Raw genomic sequence first — 20,077 nt, 5'->3', positions numbered from 1 at the left:
TGTATTTTCATCCGCCTGGATAATAGTATTACATATTAGTGACGTCATGATGTAAACAAACTGGTAAATCTGGTGTGATGATGTAAACAAACTGGTAAATCGTTTTTTTGAACTGGTTCATTGAAACGAACTCTCCGAAAGAACCAGTTTGCAGAAAAGAATCGGACTTCCCATCTCTAATTTGAAGTCTGAGCATCTCGACAGCCCGACACAGCAACACTGACCCAACCAATGGCATGAGTTTGGGGTGGGACTATCTGTTTGTTGAATTCCCAGCAGACTGGCTAGTTATCTCGAAACCTGTTTGAAAACAACATTTTTTTTTTTTTTTTTTTTACAATTCCATTTGATGATGCTAGAAATTACACACTTCAGCTTTAAGACTAGTCAATTAGTTATTCAGACACCCCACTGACCAGCTGATTATGAAAATATGTAGTTTTGCTTATTCATATTATAAATATGGACAAATAATATAAGGTGTGAGCTGTTTTCTGTCTTTTACAGTTCCTTTCTACCCAAGTCGGCCTCCATGGAATTGACAGCTTAAGAGATACATTAAAAGCTTCACTTTCTGTCTCTCTCACTCTTTCTTTCCCACTCTCCAGTGTGCAGCCTGACTCATTTGATCTTCTTTATGCTCCAAACCATAGTAGCTCTTAAACTCTCCCTGTCTTGGGCTTCGACTCCACACTGAAAAACTCGCCAAGGCCCTGGAGAGCAGCCAGACGAGTTAAGTGGTACACACACAAGCACACACACTTCATAGATAGCAGATTTAATCTCTGTAGTATATCTCTCAATCTCTCTTTCTCTCTCTCTCTCTCTGTCTCTCTCTCTCTCTCTCTCTCACACACACACACACACACACACACACACACACTAGTTTTATTTAAATTTGCTCCTCAAGAGATTGGTAATTCTCTACAGCCACAACATTACAGGCATTGATCTGTTTCTCTCTGACTCCAGACACCTTCTCCAGTAACAGGGCTGTTCCCAGTGAGCCTTAGAGCTTCCCTGGCAGCCTTTTGTCCATATTGTGATGCAGAGAAACAATTTTTGTATGCAGGTCCTTAGCTAGCATCTTTTAGAATCAGTATAGACATTTGACATAATTCCTAGCGAGGAAATAAATTTCAACGTAAATTATTAATGTAGGTTCTCACTTTTCTTTAGATCTGCTGTAGACAAAGTCAACTTTTGTTTTATAGAAATGTAAAGCATATATTATGTAAGCATAGAAGTGACAAGCAGTGAAATAAATTAGCTGCCAGTCCAAGGCTCAGAACTTCTATAAAGAGAATCGTCATGGTTATTTTCGTAACCTCCGTTCCCTGATGGAGGAAACGAGATGTTGTGTTGATGTAGTGACACTAGGGGTCACTCTTGGGAGCCCCAAACACCTCTGCTTTTTTGAAAAAAGGCCAATGGGATTTGGCAAGTGGAATTTGCATGCCACTCCCCCGGACATACGGGTATAAAAGGAGCTGGTATGCAACCACTCATTCAGGTTTTGTGCTGAGGAGCTGAGACCAGGTCCCTGCCACTTCAGCGGGTAGTTCAGCGTTGTGGCAAGGGGGACACAACGTCTCATTCCCTCCATCAGGGAATGGAGGTTATGAAAGTAACCATGACATTCCCTATCTGTCACACTCGATGTTGTGTCGATGTAGTGACACTAGAGGTCCCTATACAAAACTCCACAACTAGCTGAACTCTGTTACGTGAACTGGAGGTGCGAGACGGGCAGACTGCTTTGTGCCTCGTAGCCAGCGCACCAGGCCGTCACATAACCTCCCCCAACGCATCGAACTGTCCTTCGGGAACAAGTCGACTGCCCAACAATAGGGACAGGCTAGCCCAGCTGAGGCCTGTTTTCCTCTCTTCTCTCCCCAAAAAGAGTGGAATTTGTTAACTGACTGGGATCCATAAGTGTCTACGTCGGGGGGTGTCCCTCCCAAGGGGAAGACACTGCGGAGACCACACCCCGTCCAAAGGGGGGGGGGGGGTATTTTGAGTGGAATACATCACATGGTCTTACCGAGTCTTGTCGGAAGTATGTCATGTGGAGAGGTCCCATGGTAGGTCCTACCTGAACAGGGAAGAGTTTCTACAAAGCATGGCGACCGGGGACAGAGGGGCCTTTGCCCAAGGAAGATGCAGTTTACCAACAGGGAAACAATTTTGCGGAAGATATCACATGGGGTCACCTTTGGGGGAACCAGCACAGTCCTCGACGGTGTCGCCGAACAGGCCAACCTGGGAGATGGGGGCGTCAGGGAACCGTGCCTTATCAGCCTCTCGCATCTCAACCAAGTTGAACCAAAGGTGGCGCTCCTGGACCACCAGGGTGGACATCGCCTGCCCGAGAGACCGCGCCGTGACCTTCGTCACCTGGAGAGCGAGGTCGGTCACCAAGCACAGTTCCTGCATCAATCCCAGTTTAGAACTGCCCTTGTGCAGTTCTTTTAGTGCCTTGGCTTGTTGTACTTGCAGGAGAGCCATGGTGTGCAGGGCGGAGGCGGCTTGTCCAGCGGCACCCTAGGCCCTGGTCGTCAGGGACGACGTAAACTTACAGGCCCTGGACGGGAGCTTTGGGCGCCTGCGCCAGGTGGCGGTGCTCTGCGTACACAAGTGCACCACGAGTGCCTTATCCACCTGAGGGATCACCGAATACCCCCTGGCCGCTCCACCATCAAAGGTAGTGAGAGCAGGGGAGCTGAAAGACCGGGACCGGGCAGTAAAAGGTGCCTCCCACGATCTTGTCAGATCCTCATGCACTTCCGGAAAGAAAGGAACGGGGCGGGGCGTGGCCGTGGGCGGTGCCCTGAGCCCAGGAACTAATCGTCGAGCTGTGAGGGTTCAGGGGAGAGTGGAGGGTTCCACTCTAGCCCGATGCTCACGGCTGCCCAGGAAAGCATGTCTGTTATTTCCGTATTGGCCTGGGACTGGGCGACCATTCCCGAAGGAGGAAGCCTCTGCATCCGACTGAACGAGCCCGCTCTCCGATGCTGCGCTCGATAACTCATCATCTTCCCGGGCTCCAAACAAGAGGTCGAACTTGCCCTGAGACGAGCCGGCGGTCTCATCCGAGCGCCCGACCAGGGCAAGCGAGTGTGCTGGGGAATGGGAGGTCCGTGGGGGGAGGTGGTCCCATTGATGTCCCCAAATCGCCCCCAGTGCTAACCGGCACAGCCTCATACCCGTAGGTAGAAGGACCGAGGCGGAGAGCCGGTGGGGTGGCTTACTTTCTTACGAATGCAAGTCACGACCGCAACGTTGCCACGGTCATGTTCTTGCAATGAGGACAAAACCCATCCACAAACGATGTCTCCGCGTGGGCAGCGCCCAGACACGTATGACAATGATCGTGGCCATCGGAAGCGGAGAGATAACGACCGCAACCAGGATCTTTAAAAAGACGTTCCGTGTGTGCCGCTCTTTTAGAATGAAAATATACTCTTTTTTTTAGAATATACTCTTTTGTTGTTCTACCGAAGCACCCAGGGGCGTTTTCTGCACTCCATGGGTGCAGAGGGGGAGAAGCTGCTGAAATGCGCCGTAAAAACCAGCAGATGAGGTGAATGAACTCGCGGATGAACTCAGCTTCAATGAATAGAACCGCTCGGCTCCGAAGAGAAAATCTGAATGAGTGGTTGCATACCAGCTCCTTTTATACCCGTATGTCCGGGGAAGTGGCATGCAAATTCCACTCGCCAATTCCCATTGGCCTTTTTTCAAAATATCAGAGGTGTTTGGGGCTCCCAAGAGTGACCCCTAGTGTCACTACATCGACACAAAGTCGAGTGAGTGACAGGTAAGGAACATTCTGTTATCTTTATGATTTACACATTAAAGTTAGTGTGAAATGCTGTTCACAACCCATTTCCAGTGCATGAACTGTGGTAACAAATGCACAAAAGAAGTCAAGTTCACACTTTTAAGAACCCTCCAAAAAAATTAAAATAAATCAGTTACTGGCAAAACATATACTAATGCTTTTTGCCCCCATAATGGTGTAGTTATGGCATCTGACCCCTTGGTGACATTTACAGTGAAATGTTTTGTGTTACTCAAAGCTCTGGATATAAGTTTAATTCTTTTGAACTGATAATGCTTAATGTAACATTGTCAAATATAAATAAAAAAATCTTTGTTGTCTTTTGTTCTTGCAACAGTATATAGACCACCAGGGTCATATTCTGAATTCCTTCAAGAATTTGCTGATTTTCTGTCAGATCTAGTGGTTGCTGCGGACAGAGCTTTAATCATCTGTGACTTCAACATCCACATACATAACTAAAATGATACACTGGGATTAGTCATTTATTGATATTCTCAACTCTGTTGGGGTGTGACAGGTCCAACCCATCGCCAAAATCATATACTAGATCTAATTTTGTCATATGGAATTGATGTTGATAATATAGAAATTCTGCCGCAGAGCGATGGTATGTCAGATAATAACCTCATCTTTTGTATGCTGTGCTTAGAAAGGTCATTCAGTCTATGCAATGATATCATTCAGGTAGAACTATTCTTCAACTACTAAAGATAGCTGCACTAATAATCTTCCAGATTTGTCTCAAATACTCAATACGCCAAAAAGTTCAGAAGAACTTGATGTTGTCACAGAAATACAGTCTTCTCTAGCACTCTAGATAGTACTGCCCCCCTTCGATTAAAGAAAGTTGAAGAGAAAAATCTCACACCATGGTACAATGATCACACTCATGCTCTCAAGAGAGCAACTCGGGAAAATGGAGTGTAAGTGGAAGAATACAAAATTAGAGGTATTTCATGGTTCATGATTGGACAGTGTCTCTAACTGCAGGCAGGCTCTAAAAACTGCCAGGTCTGCATATTTAAACAAACTCATAGAAAATAACCACAACAATCCTAGGTGATTATTCAGAACTGTGGCTAAATTAATTAGGAATAAAACTTCGATTGAACCAGATATTCCATCACAGCATAGTAATAATAACGTTATGAATTTCTTTACTGATAAAATCAAAACCATCAGAAACAAAATTGGAATTATGCATCCATCTGACACAGCACCCCAGAAGACTAAAATGATTCCCTACAAACAACTTTAATCTTTCACTGTAATAGGTCAGGAAGAGCTAACAAAAATGATCAAAACATCAAAATCAACAACATGTACAGTACTGTGCAAAAGTCTTAGGCACAAAAGATGTTTTACCAAAGCATCTGTCTTAAGATGGTTATTTATATCTTCAGCTATAGTGTGTCAATAGGAAATATACATTTTACACTCCCAAACATTCCTTATGTAAATAGAATAGAATAGAATAAAAGAACAAGGAGCCCTGCAACAGATGGCGTGGCCCCCACAGAGCCCCCCACTGAACATCGAGCAGTTGAGCAGTTGAGACTGCCTAAATTGATAGAAGAACTGTGGCGAATTATCCAAGAAGCTTGAAACATCCTATCTGCCAACAACCAAGAAAAACTGTGTCCAGGTGTACTTAAGAGAATTGGTGCTGTTTTGAAGGCAAAGGTTGTCACACCAAATATTGATGTAGCTTTTTTATGTTTACTGGACTTTGTATGACGTTAATTGATAGATGAAAAATATTGATGGCATTATTTTGAAGACATTCTCACTATGCAACATTTTTCACCAATGCCTAAAACCTTTGCACAGCACTGTATGTTAGACCCAATACCAACTAAACTCCAAAAAGAGGTGTTTACTGTAATCTCAGAACCTCTTCTTAATATTGTTAACTCATTATCCTTAGGGCATGTCCCAAGAAACTTTAAACTGGGAGTTATCAAACTGCTTCTCAAGAAACCACAGCTTGATCTAGGAGAATTGGCTAATTAAATTTCAAATCTCCCATTTATGTCGAAAATACTAGAAAAGGTAGTGTCCCCCCAACTATGTTCATTTTTACAGAGAAATTGTATATATGAAGAATTTTAGTCAGGATTTAAGCACCATCATAGTACAGAGACTGCACTTATCAGAGTTACAAATGACATGCTCTTATCATCTGATCATGGTTGCATTTCTCTTCTAGTGCTCTTAGATCTAAGTGCTGCCTTTGACACAATAGATCATGACATTCTCTTGGATAGGCTTGAGAATTATGTTGGCATTTGTGGACAGGCATTAGTTTGGTTTAGGTTCTATCTCTCTGACCGCTACCACTTTGTTTGTGTAAATAAGGGACTGTCAGGTCAAATTAAAGTTAAGTATGGAGTGCCACAGGGATAAGTTTTAGGAACTCTGCTTTTCTCCTCCCCCTCCCACATTATCAGGAACCATGGAATTAGGTTTCACTGTTATGCCGACGATACCCAACTTTATATAAATTTTTGAAACCCCACGAAATTTTCCAAATTAACAGAGTGTATAAATTATATCAAAGAGTGGATGGCTACAAATTTCCTTCTACTCAATTCCGATAAAACAAAAATACTAATTATTACTATATATAAAAACCTCAAATTATTTTCCAGAGGTTACCAGAGCCAGCCAGATCCATCTCTGGTCCTGCCTGATGTCAGACTCCCAAAGTGTCGCTGAGTGATGATGACCAACTGCAGCATGTGCCAGCCAGACTTCACTTCAGTCTACTTCACAGAGGATGAATTGATGCAAACTCAAAGACATGGGATTTTTCATGAGCCACTGTCTGAAGCATGGGCTCAGGATAGAGTTCACCAAAATTACCTGTCATAAGCTTCCAGGTGGACTCCTCAATGAATGACACCTATATCAACTTGGTCAAAGGTGGGACAACACTCTTGTAAGACCTGAGGAGCTCAGAAACAGAATAAGAGTAAGAGAAATTATACAGAGAGGCCCCAGAAAATCCTCAACATCATAAAACGCCCAAAAGTCTACCAAAATCGGGCGTAAATGAGATAAAGAGGCCTGAAAAGAGTCCATAAAAGCTGCTCTGTTGAGTGTTGACTGTCTTCCAGAACAAAATAATGATTTTAACCCTCTCAGCTGAAGGAACAACCTTCCCCCAAAACCCCACTCAGAACTAAACCAGTCTTTATCCTTCAATATAACCAATATGCTACAATTAAAAAATAGACTAATAAGGGAGAACGAGACATTTTATGTGGAAGCATGACTGTCACATGCTAAGAAACTCAGTATAAGACAAGAGAGAGAGAGCTTTAAACTTTCTTTGGAATGATCCCTTTGGAAACTCTCTTTAGCTAGACCAAAACTAGTGTTTTTCTATCATCTCCAAGGGCACAAAACAAACTTTTCTTGGGTTTTTACAATGCATATACATATATTATGAACTATAACACTATCAAGAGAATCCATTGTATCTTCATTCTACACTTCACAATGCACATAACCAAGTATTAAATGTACAATTATTAAATACATCACATGATGCCTAACTGTGGTTAGAATCATAGAATACATTATTCTGACATTATGGATACATGATGCTCAATTACACAATGTATAATAATGTATATTTAAATGTTAATGTGTAGTGAAGTAACCATAAAGAGAAAGTATGTCATGTTTCATATGTAAATGCTTGTCTATGTTGATGTTAACAAATGTTATGTCTCTTGCACCAATTCAATTATATAAAAGTCAGGATAAAAGCATGTTAACTTTTTTAGTGGGAAAACTGACAAACCTTAGAACAAAGGCCATAAATTAATTATCTTGAGGGGAGGGCACTTTGACCACAAGCCCTCTGAAAAGGTGCCTCTGATTGACTTAGAGCCTCTTTGGGGTGTGACCAAACAGAAATGGTTAAAAGACCAGCCCGCATAAATTTTTCTCTCTTCTCTGCTCTACGACTTGCACACATGTGTCGGGGAGTCGCGAGTCTCCCTTGTGGGAGGCCTCGTTTCAGAGTCCACCAGATCATTCCAGCATCGAACTATCTGGCACCCACAACCTTAAATAGAGGTCCGAAACATCAACGGAGCACAACCAGAACTTTCTGTGGAACCAGCCAAAGAACCAAAGCAACGAAACACAATGGAATTCAAGTGCACCTCCAGACTTTTGCTAGAAAGTGCTGGTATTTTATTAAATACTTCGGGTAACCCAATTGCAAATCGAGGTGTGAATGAAATATCGATGGTTCAGGGCATGGTCTATAGACTCCATAAAGTTACATTTTCTCTATTACAGATAATTTTCATTCACCTTCTGTTACAGCTCACTCACCAACCTGTTTTTATGTTTGTCTATGTGTGTTAGTTTAGTTTCATGTTGTAGATTAGCAATAATGTATTGTTTGTATTCAAAGATAATTTGACTGTTGTATATTTTGATTAAAAAAATCTCATCAATTGATCCTTAAGATCTATGCTCCATGCTGGAACAATATGAAAATAGTGTTACTCTAAAGAGTTAACATATGCTTCATATCAACTCAGCGTGGCCAAGTGATTAGATGTTCACCTTACTTCTTTCAGTATTCCCCAAATTAATCATAATTCCTTTCCTGAGCTAAAATTCCTTACACATAAATTGTGAGCAGATATTGTGAGCCTGTTGTATTACATATTTAATGGTGGAGAATTTTTATTCAGATTTCTAATCTGATCATTTGTCATTTATCCTTCGTATAATGGTGGTCAAATGCAGCCAGGATTATAAAACTAATTATTTACTTATAAAATCCTACATATTACTGGGAAAGATATGCAGGCAGTTTAATTTAAATTGTGAGCATATTGCAAATCACTCAGACTTTGTGCTGCATTTTATATACAGTTGTGCTCAAAAGTTTGCATACCCTTGGAGAATTGGTAATATATGTACCATTTTTAAAGAAAACACATTCTTTTATTTCTTATGGGATTCATATTCAACAAAAAACAAAACATGGCAACACAGAAAAAAATGAAATGACCCCTGTTCAAAAGTCTGCATACCCTCAGTTCTTAATACTGTGTATTGCCCCTTTTAGCATCAATGACAGCGTGCAGTCTTTTGTAATAGTTGTCTATGAGGCCCCAAATTCTTGCAGGTGGTATAGCTGCCCATTCGACTTTGCAAAATACCTCCAAACGCATGTTTGAGGTCTCCCCAGAGTGGCTCGATGATATTAAGGTCAGGAGACTGTGATGGCCACTCCAGAACCTTCACCTTTTTCTGCTGTAACCACTGGAGGGTCAACTCGGCCTTGTGCTTAGGGTCACTGTCATGCTGGAAAGTCCAAAAGCGTTCCATGCGCAGCTTTCGTGCAGAAGAATGCAAATTGTCTGCCAGTATTTTCTGATAACATGCTGCATTCATCTTGCCATCAATTTTCACAAGATTCCACATGCCTTTAGAGCTCACACACCCCCAAAACATCAGTGAGCCACCAACATGCTTCACAATGGGGTTGGTATTCTTTTCACTATAGGCCTTGTTGACCCCTCTCCAAACATAGCGCTTATGGTTGTGACCATAAAGCTCTATTTTGGTCTTGTCAATCCAAATTACAGTGTGCCAGAAGCTGTGAGGCATGTCAAGGTATTGTCTGGCATATTGTAACTGGGCCTTTTTGTGGCATTGGTGCAGTAAAGGCTTCTTTCTGGCAACTCGACCATGCAGCTCATTTTTGTTCAAGTACCATCGTATTGTGCTCCTTGAAACAACCACACCGTCTTTTTCCAGAGCAGCCTGTATTTCTCCTGAAGTTACCTGTGGGAACAATTCTTCTGGCAGTTGTGGCTGAAATCTTTCTTGATCTACCTGACCTTGACTTGGTATCAAGAGATCCCCGAATTTTCCACTTCTTAATAAGTGATTGAACAGTACTGACTGGCATTTTCAAGGCTTTGGATATCTTTTTATATCCTTTTCCATCTTTATAAAGTTCCATTACCTTGTTACGCAGGTCTTTTGACAGTTCTTTTCTGCTCCCTGTGGCTCAGTATCTAGCCTGCTCAGTGCATCCACGTGAGAGCTAACAAACTCATTGACTATTTATACACAGACACTAATTGCAATTTAAAAAGCCACAGGTGTGTGAAATTAACCCTTAATTGCCATTTAAACCTGTGTGTGTCACCTTGTGTGTCTGTAACAAAGCCAAACATTCAAGGGTGTGTAAACTTTTGATCAGGGCCATTTGGGTGATTTCTGTTATCATTATGATTTAAAAAGGAGCCAAACAACTATGTGATAATAAATGGCTTCATATGATCACTATCCTTAAATAAAAGACTAGGACTCATATTTTCAAAATCAATGCCAAAATTTCACAATTTCTGCCAGGGTATGCAAACTTTTGAGCACAACTGTAATTCCCTATATACTATTGGTGAATGCTGGCAGTTGTAAATATAACCTGCCATGAAGTAATTTAAACTAATGTCCTACACTCTCTTATAAAAATAAACTACATAGAATATGAATTAACCACTAACAAAAGCCTTCATCGGCCAAAATCAAATGGCAATACATCTACGAGTATTTCCTCAGTTAAGTTGGGATGACTTCAAGGACTTTAACACTAAAACGTATAGTTCATACAAAATTATTTTGTTTAACCATTGACCCACAACACTTACTTAGTTTACTAATTTTAACCACTAATAGATCTAAAAATAAATAACTATTATTGGCATTATATTAATTCATTTTCTGTTCAAGCATAATTTAATGTACAGCTGCTTTGAAATAACACCTGTTGTGAAATTTTAGAAGTGGAGCAAGTAATTAAATTTTGTTTTAAAAAAAAATAATGGCACAGTCAAGAATTTTTTACTTGGAATAAAGTGCACCAATTAATTGTGGACAGTAAGAATAGGAACTTGCATTAAGAGAGTAAAAAAAAAAAAAAAAAAAAAATGATTTAATGTTGACTTTTACTTTATTAATGAGCATGCACAGTCCATTTATAAAATCTATACACAGGATTTAACAAATATTGTGCTGACTCCATAATTTTGATACATTAGTATGAATAAACTCATTTATTTAACTAGCATTGTTGCTGCTATAATTTATGTTATCAATGCCATTGCTTCCATTAGTATCACCGCTAGTATTGTTACTATGACTGCTTTATCATTACTAACTTGAACCACGAGTATCTGTCCTAAAACAAAGCCTATAGCTGCACTAATAAAAAAATTATAATACAAAAATCGAATAAAATACTCTAATTAAAAAATAAAATGAATAAATAAAAATGGGCAGAGGCAAAACATCTACTATAATGAATATATTTGTACAATTTATAATTTGCATGTAAAAAGATAAATGCCCCTATAATGATGTAGTTATGGCATCTAACCCCTTGCTTGCATTTGCCAAAAGGAAAGTCATTTTATAAGTGCAGCATGTCATCACATTTTGACAAAAGATTACAAAGACGAACATTTATTTACTTGAAATAACATGCACAATTAATCATAGACAGAACAGGAACATCAAAATAATTTATGATTTAAAATTGACTTTAAATATTCATTAGTAAGCATACACATTCCATTTACAAAATCCATACACATATAGTGCTGTATTTGTATACAGTAGTCATAACTAATATTTTTATTATATATTATTTCTTTAGTGCTATTGCTTCTGAAATTACCACTAGTGTTACTAGTATTACTGCTGTTATAATAACTCACTTTGACCATAAGTGTCTAAACTATAAGTAAGCCTATATCTGCTCTAATTATGCCAACATAAGAAGAAGTGGATCTGCCTCCTGGAATTGAAGACCAGCGATACAAAGAACGGTACGATTCTGCAGCATTTACCTTTCCCCAGAGGATCCACAGGCAGCCATGCTGCAGAACGGTTCAGCTCTCAGTATCAAAGGATGCAAAGCAGGACGAGGCAGTGCTGGAGGCAGGCACGATAACAAAGTGGTCGTTTGGATCTAGGAAATTAGTTAATTTGATCACATTGTAAAACGATTACCTGTATGGCTCTTTGCAAGGCTTTTACTGATAAACACTGATTTACTGATAAACACTGATATGAGTGCAGTAGGAAATAAAAGCAAAAAAAAACAAAAAAAAAAACAGTACTACATTCACCTTTAATTAAGCTCTGTTTCCATTACTGTTCATTTGTTTCATTTGGCTTTGTTTTTTGTTTGTTTTTTAATGATTTTCTTTGTTTTCATTTTATATAACAAATGAGGCTAATTAATCTACCTTCACATAGAGCCTGCAGCACATCAAATGCTGAAAGAGTTGTTTCTGCTACTTTAACCTCTGCGGAGCTGCTAGCCCTAACAATGGCCACCAATCACGCCTATACCTTCTAAAAAGCCAATTAAATACAACTCTCAGTGCTAGTTAATGGACTTCGTAATGGCTATGTCAATATGAATATATATGTTTCCCCTCAGACAGACATGTATTGAGTATCAGCTGACATAATGTCTGAGCAGGGGGATAGAACAGCAGGCAGATGAGACAGGAGACAGTAATTTAGAAAATCGATTCAATTCCCTGCAACGGTGCTTTAAACTTTTCTAGAAAATGCTTGCAACTTCTGGAACAGACCTTAGCAAAGTTGTTGAGTTACTTCACCTCTAGTTCAGTTTTGGCTTTATGGTCATGGTAGTGCTTAATAATAGCAAGAAAGCTTAGGTTTTCCATTTTGAAGAAAGTGTAGGATTTATTATTCTGAAAGTGCTTGAACACTGACAGACAGCATAGGCAATATGTCTCTCTCCCTCCCTCTCTCTCTCTCTCTCCCCCAGCAATCATCCCACCTCAATAGCATTTTGCTTGCCCCAGAGGACAAGACCTTTATGACAGGAGGACAAGAGAGTGTCTCTGTGGAAAATATAGTTCTAGATATTCTTTCCCTGCCCTTCTTTCTGTCTCTCTTTTCCTGTCTCCCGATGACAGTTTTGGGGCATTTTTTCAGTGCCAATATGTTTGTGTATGAGGAGTAAGGATAGAGCTATGAAGCCTACAGAGGAGACAACAACTAGGAGAAAGAATTTTAGGAGATCGAGAGAGAGAGAGAAAGAGTGAAAGAGATGTAGAGTCTCCCAGGTAAACAATTTCAATGTTAGCACAGGGGACCGCTGGTAGAAAATGCAATTAATGATTTCATATGCGGTTTTAAATTCGCCTTTAATGAATGAACTCGGAGCTAGTGACCCAACTGTGCAATGCAGTCCAGGCCTCATCGTCTCTATTCTCTATTCCCTCGCCCCACCCCACCGCACCCGTATCTCTCAACTCTATGATGACAGTCTATCTGGGTATGGAAATAGGCAATGGAGATTGCCTCCAGCAGTATGTCAGTCCCCAGAGGAGGAAACAGACCCATGATAGCACAATTACTTAATACGCTAAAAACTGGAAATAATAGCTGTGGTGTGCAAGGGAAAACAACTCAGGGAGCTTTGATAGGCAAAAAAACTGAAGAAAGAAATTCAATCACGGATCCATTTTGGGCAGCCCCGTATCCTGCTGATTTCACTAATTTGTTTTATTTTTTTCGCCCTCAGCATTTACATACAAATCCTGTTGAATGGTTTTCCTGAATGCTAATCGTATCTGTCACTTAGAAGTTAGCAAACAAAAGTAGAGTGACAGATTGCTGGAATATACTTAATGCTTCACACATGACATTTTTACAAAACATCGAGTACCATCATTATTCAATTTGGAAGGACAGTCTATACTAAAATTTGTAACAGATGGCTAAATGTGTTCCATGTGCTTTGCTTTCCTCCAATTCACTGCCCCAAGGTGAGTTTTGAAAAAAAAATAAATATATATAGACATCAAGCTTTGGGAGAAATATTAATTTCTAATGGATTTAATAATTTTTTCTATGGTTGGTATTTACAAATTATGAATGCGATTTTCTAGCTCTGCATAATATTTCACTCAGAGTGGAGCTTGTGTATATTCTGCCTTGTGCAAAACAGTAGGCCCTCATTTAGCATAGGAGACATTCTCCTTTCAATTCATCTTTTCCATTTTTATGTGCATTTAACTGTTGCAAAGGAAATAAGGGGTAGGGTTGCCTTATAATAATAATAATAATAATAATAATAATAATAATAATAACAACAACAACAACTTTATATAGAACCTTTCAGCAATCCAGCACAAAGTGCTTCACAAAATATAAAACACACTTAGTAAAACAAGCACAAAGTGCTTCACAAAACGTAAAATCAAAACAGACTCACTAAAGCACAAGGTAAAAATTAAAGTTTACAAAGTAGTAAAAGCAAGTTTATAAACATTTTATACAAGTTTTTAAATGAGACTTAAAAACAGATTCAAAAGATCTAATGTCCCAGGGCAGGCTGTTCCATAATCGTGATGCATTCACTACAAAAGCTCTATCACCTTTTGTTTTGCATCTGGATCTTGGATCACAGCCAACAGTTCATGACAAAAATATCTAAGAAGTGTAACTGTTTAGTAAGGTTTTAAAGGTTCTGCTAAATAATCTGGCGCCAAGCCATGTAATGCCTTTTATGTAATTAATAAAATATTTAAATCAACCCTAAATTGAATTGGTAACCAAAGCAAAGAAGCTGAAACTGGAGTAATATAATTAAAAGACTAGTTTATGTCAAAAGTCTAGCTGCAGCATTTTGCACTGATTGTAGTCGTGCTAGAGTGCGTTGATTTAAAGTGCATTAAGGCACACAAAAACAGTACATTACAGTAATCTAGGTGAGATTAAATAAAAGCATTAATAATAGGGTGGCCAGACGTCCCGTTTTTCCCGGAACAGTCCCGTATTTAAGCACCTTTTCTAATGCCACAACTTATTCTGAAAAAAATTGCGTTTTGTCCCATATTTCCCCTTGAGTGGCCCCTACTGAGAGACATCCCAGAGTGGAAAGACATTCAGAGCAGCCTCGAACACTTCTACTCCAGAATCCCCGCTCTCAGTTTGATTGACGAAACCATGCTCTTTGATGAGTGGGCTTATGCGAAAATCATTGTCACTCGTTGCATCACTGAGTGGAACATGAACAAGACAGCTGTGTCTGAGAGATGGACAGATGTTTTTCATGAGCTGCAGTGCAAGACTATCAACTTCAGAGTCTTAGCCAAGGTCGTGGAGTTTGTTTTATGCCTGCCTGGGACATCTGCATCTATGGAGCATGAGTTCTCATTAATGAACACAGCATGGGCACCAGATAAATCTGACGCAGTGTTACAGTCATGAAGGCAATGCTTTTCGTACATCTTAATTTTGGACTGGACTGCTCTGCATTTTATGATAAACTCTTGAAAGACAAGCATACACTGTGAAAAATTGCTGCCAGCGAAAAGTACAAGGTGACAACAGTTACAGATGCAGATGAACCCTCTACTTCGCATTGATCTGCGCCTAGGTAAGGATTTGTCAATTTAATTTTAGCTAGTTAGGTTAAAATCTCACGGTGGGCCGGGGTGCACAACACAACAAAGGTTTTGCTTTTGTTTGCTTTGCTAATTTTGTTGTCACACCTGGGACTCCGTACTATCTTAACTTTAAAAATGGGTATGTTTGAAGCCCATCTATAACTTTTGGACACACAAACTTGATGATGTGGACATGACAAATGCATGGAGAGACATTTAGTTGTTAACGGAACCAGATCAGGTAAGTTTAACTCTTTTTTTAAAAAAATATTTAAAGTTTAAATATTTACCCAACCTGGTCTCTGAGGTCAATGGACCATGTAATGTCACACAATTTTGCACAATTGCGTAATGTTCATGAGATTAGACTGTCAATAACAGCTTAATGATGTGTTGTCCACCCGAGAGTTGAGAACCCTCTGTGACATCATCCTCAACAAACTAATAGGGTCTCTAAGCAGCAGCTGCAGACAGGTGTTTAGGAAAGCGCTGTGGTATTTTTATTTATTTATTTATTTATTTTTGCTATTTTGTTTTTTTGGGAGAAAATAAAATCAAATGTGCCTTTTACCCGATGGGGCCTTTATCCTGTTGTGCCCTGATGTAAATAAGTCTAAAAACCTATTTTTCACATTCAAAGTCTATTTTAACCAACACTGGGTAATATATTTAAAATATGAGGATTATGAGGATGATTGTGGCAGGACGGAGACTAATTAGGCTGATTAAGCCTGAGAGGGATAAGGCCGACCGGAGATGGCAGTGCCAGAGAGAGAGAGTTACGGACAGCTGTCCGACACCTACGTGTTTGTTTGTCTTTTTGGTTCAGTTTATTATTAAAATATTATTTATATCGTTAAACCGGTTCTCGCCTCCTCCTTTCCATTGAAGTGTTACACTGGTGCTGAAACCTGGGAAGGAGGAGGGATGCGCCGTAGTAGAGTCCTCGCCACTACCATCCAGCCCAAAGGAGCAGCCGCGGCCATCCGCCGGGGGATGGAGGAGCCCAGCCGCCTGAGAGCGGAGGAATGGCCGCTGACCGCGAGGTGAAGAGGGGCTCCTGGCTGACCGCCTGGAGCGGGAGGACCACTGCCAGGTGTGGGGGAGTCCCCTACCATCCACCGAAAATGCAGCGGGGTGTTCCGTCCACCAGGGGCCGGAGGACTGCCTCCGATCTGCCTGGAAAGGCGTGGCTGTCGTCCACTAGATGGTGGAGGAGTGGCCGAGGACCAAGCTACGGTGTATCGGAGAACCAGCGAGTAAGTTTTTTTTTCTCTCTCTCTCTCTCCTCTCTCTCTCCCTCTGCCGCTCCACAGTGGTCTTTCCCTCTCTTTTTAAATATTAGCGTTAATTTGGTACCATTGCCGTTACGGCGTACAAGTACTGTTTCTTTTTTTGTTGTTTCCCTCCCCATGTTCCCTCCCAGATCCAGGAAGGCAGGGATGACCTGCCGGCAGACGGAGCGGAAGGCACGCCCCCCCAGGGAAAGGGGGGGGGGGGGCGTGTACGTCATGCCAGGGGCAGTTCCAGAGAGAAAGAGTTACGGACATCTGTCCGACACCTACGTGTGTGTTTGTCTTTTTGGTTCAGTTTATCATTAAACCTTTATTTATATTGTAAAGCCGGTTCTCGCCTCCTCCTGTCCCTTTTACCTGTTACAATGATATTTTGTCTACTTACTGTGCTTACTTTGCAGCATCTCTTGTATATTATGACCAGTGCTGGGTAGATTACTTCTTAAATGTATTCAGTTACTGATTACAAATGACAAAACTTAAATTGCAATCTAATGTTAGGTAATCTAATATGATTACTTTTGCGTTACTCAATGCATTTTTGATGAAAATCTAATCTAATCATTATGTAACCTTTTACGACCCAGCAATGAACATTACATTTACTCACATAATCTGTCACGTAGTAGCAACATTAATTGCAAAGTAGCGATTCTCCCATAGTAGACGGTTATATTACAACGTCAGGAAATAGCGAGTTCTAAGTCGCACATGCACAATAGAACACAGAATGCCATAGCCATCCTGTCTGCTGCTGTTGCTCAAAGGCCCAAAGACTTAAACTATACTGTGTATGGTGTAAACGTAATCTTTGTTTGCTTAAAATGCTTTAGTTTGTTCAGAGGAAATACAGTTTGGCACAACTAATCTCTATTTTTTACTATTCTCTTCTATATTTTTCTAAATCCTTTTTTCTTTCATCACCATTTCCCTGGCTCCCCCTTCATATTTTCACCCCACTCTTCCTCCTCAACAAATTCTTTCTCTCACCTTCCTGCTCCTACAATCATTAAACTTGAAGCCGTCACTGTCTTTCTTCCTTTGGACCACAGGTCCATTTTTTTGCTTGGTGGAATTAAAGAGAGGCAAAACAAAGTTAATGAATTCTTAATGAGGAGCACCAAGGCTGGAGGTGACACTGGGAAAAAACTCCGCCTCCCCATGATTGATGATCATCAGAGCACATTCAAATAAACCAAACAGAGTGATTTATTTCCCGCTGCGCAAGACCTCAGCCAGTGGCGTACAGGCAACACATTTGACAGAAGCTGAGAGACAAAGTGTTTGACTTCAATGATCAGTTAAACCTTAAATGCAGGGTCCTTAGGCTGCTGTGCTTGGACATTTGCTTTTGACAGTTCAAAGAAGCGCTTTGGTGATATGGTAGATCTAAAACAACTTCAGGGGTCTAAGAAGATGGATACATGCAAGTCAAGTTAATATAAGTGTGCGCATAAGTAAGCATGGCAGGGAAAGCACTGACCTGATGGAAACCCTAGGTAGTCTACATTGCTTGGCAGTCACCACCAATTAGCTTAATTATCTTAGTAACCAACCTTTGACCTTGCTGTAAGAGCTCTATCCCACAGAGAAAACACACTACAGCACAGAGTTCACCCATTTGACAAGCTTAATGAACATCTAACAGGCTTAACGAGCACCTCCACACACACTGGCATTCAATCGATTTGGATTCAATTATCATTTATGGCGCAATCAAATCCTAGCCTGCTCACAGAGTGTAATAGGCTCCTAATTATGAATGATAGTAATATGCTTTGGGCATGTGAACTTTGTGCTGTCAAGTAGTTTAAAAGCACCACTAGGCATGTAGATATTTGCAAACTACAAAGTAGAATAGCGTGAATGTGTGAGTGTTGTTAAAATTAGATGATCATCACTCAGTCTTTTTATATCCTCTCCAAGGCATTTGTCCAGGAACAATATTGCACCTTTATGTCAGCTTTTCTTGTGTCTGTGAATAATAACACAAAAGCAATATTTTCAGGATTTGATTTTATCAGTTTTTTTAACATAAAAGGAAAACTATGCAGAGTTTTTGGGTGAACTTTCTTACCGCTGTGATATTTGTTGCTGTTCTCTTTTCACTCTTCAGTATATTGAACTCTGCATTATACTTAATTTTTGGAGAGGTGGGCATTCATTGAGTGGATTTATGCAAGGTTAGATGCATGACTATTGTATCAGCCAAAAAATTTAAAAGTGAAAGAATACACTCTCTGAAGTGCAGAAATGTCTGAATTGCCTTAGCTCTGTCTTTTCAGGCTCTGAGCTCATACTGATATGGGTTTCCTGCAGGGCTCAATCCATAGAGAAAGAGAAGAGAATCAAGATGAGTACAGACCAAATCTGAAATGAGTCCAAACAAATATCTGTGCCAGGTGATCTGCAAGGTTTTTTTCTGTACAAAGTGAATAAATAAATGAAACAGATTTGTTTGCCTCTAAACACCACAAGCTCTAGATATTCGTAGATATTAAACTTCTATGTTGACTGATTTAATCTAGTTTGGTAGCATACAACAAAAGAGGGTAGAGCAAGAACATTTCTTATGGTGTTAAAGAAAAGAGGTTACTTTTGGGAGATGCGATGTTTACAATGTGAATCCCCCAGGAGAAAGAGAAAAAAGGGAGATATTTGAATAAAGTGAGAGTCATTGATACAAACTGTATGTGCATGCATACAAGCACAAGTGTGCACTCATAAACAAGCAAACACACACTTATACAGAGAGAAATCTAAACATGCCCTTTCAGTGTTTTCCTCAGGCGATTCATAACTTCATAGGGACAAATAAAGAACAAAATATAAATGTAATCACACCAACAATTACCTGTGAGTCCCTGAGACAAAATTGAGAAAGCGAGTATAAAACAGAAAGACAACCAAGATTTTAATTCAGTAATCAAACAGCTAATGCAGATGGAACAAAAATAGTACTTAAAGAAAGAGTAAACACTGCTGCACATTTGTTTTATTGTTTCTCTTGGTTGGTTAATATTCCACTTTTATTTTAGTTAGGGTACCTTGTACTTAATTTCTGAAATGTTTAATTGTTTACCATAATTAAAGACGAAAAAAGAGCTACTGTAGGCCTGTGCTGACAGAGAGAGGAGAAATGGAGAAAAAGGAGAAATGTTTGAAATGCTTCACATGGTTTATGTGCCATATAATGCAATATAGTGATTTTGGTCTGTCAAGCTAAAAAATAAAAAAATAACAGCCAGGTGGTCATTTTGTGTGATGAACAGAACAACATTTAAGTTGTCATTCGCTCTCAAATAAAATAATTAACATCTGTCATTAACAGCTCTGAAATCAACAGCCTGATCTCTTGGAAATTACGTGACTCTTGCAACATTTCTGAAAAAATATATAACGTGGTTCTTTACACATATCATGACAGCACCAAGGTGAAATATCCACTGTGT

The 20,077-nt window shown here is 40.0% G+C and overlaps 1 protein-coding gene across 1 annotated transcript in view; it reads right to left on the bottom strand.

Moving 5' to 3' along the window:
* The window catches only part of LOC127444833 (ephrin type-A receptor 6-like), a 218,176-nt gene that overhangs the window by 86,896 nt on the left and 111,203 nt on the right, over positions 1–20,077 (bottom strand). The gene's annotated exons all lie outside the window — the stretch shown is intronic.

Source organism: Myxocyprinus asiaticus, chromosome 8 (genome assembly GCF_019703515.2).
Source record: "Myxocyprinus asiaticus isolate MX2 ecotype Aquarium Trade chromosome 8, UBuf_Myxa_2, whole genome shotgun sequence".
In the NCBI taxonomy this organism is placed as follows: domain Eukaryota; kingdom Metazoa; phylum Chordata; class Actinopteri; order Cypriniformes; family Catostomidae; genus Myxocyprinus; species Myxocyprinus asiaticus.
Note: the sequence above shows the minus strand (reverse complement) of the source record. Positions and strands in the feature narration are given on the sequence as shown.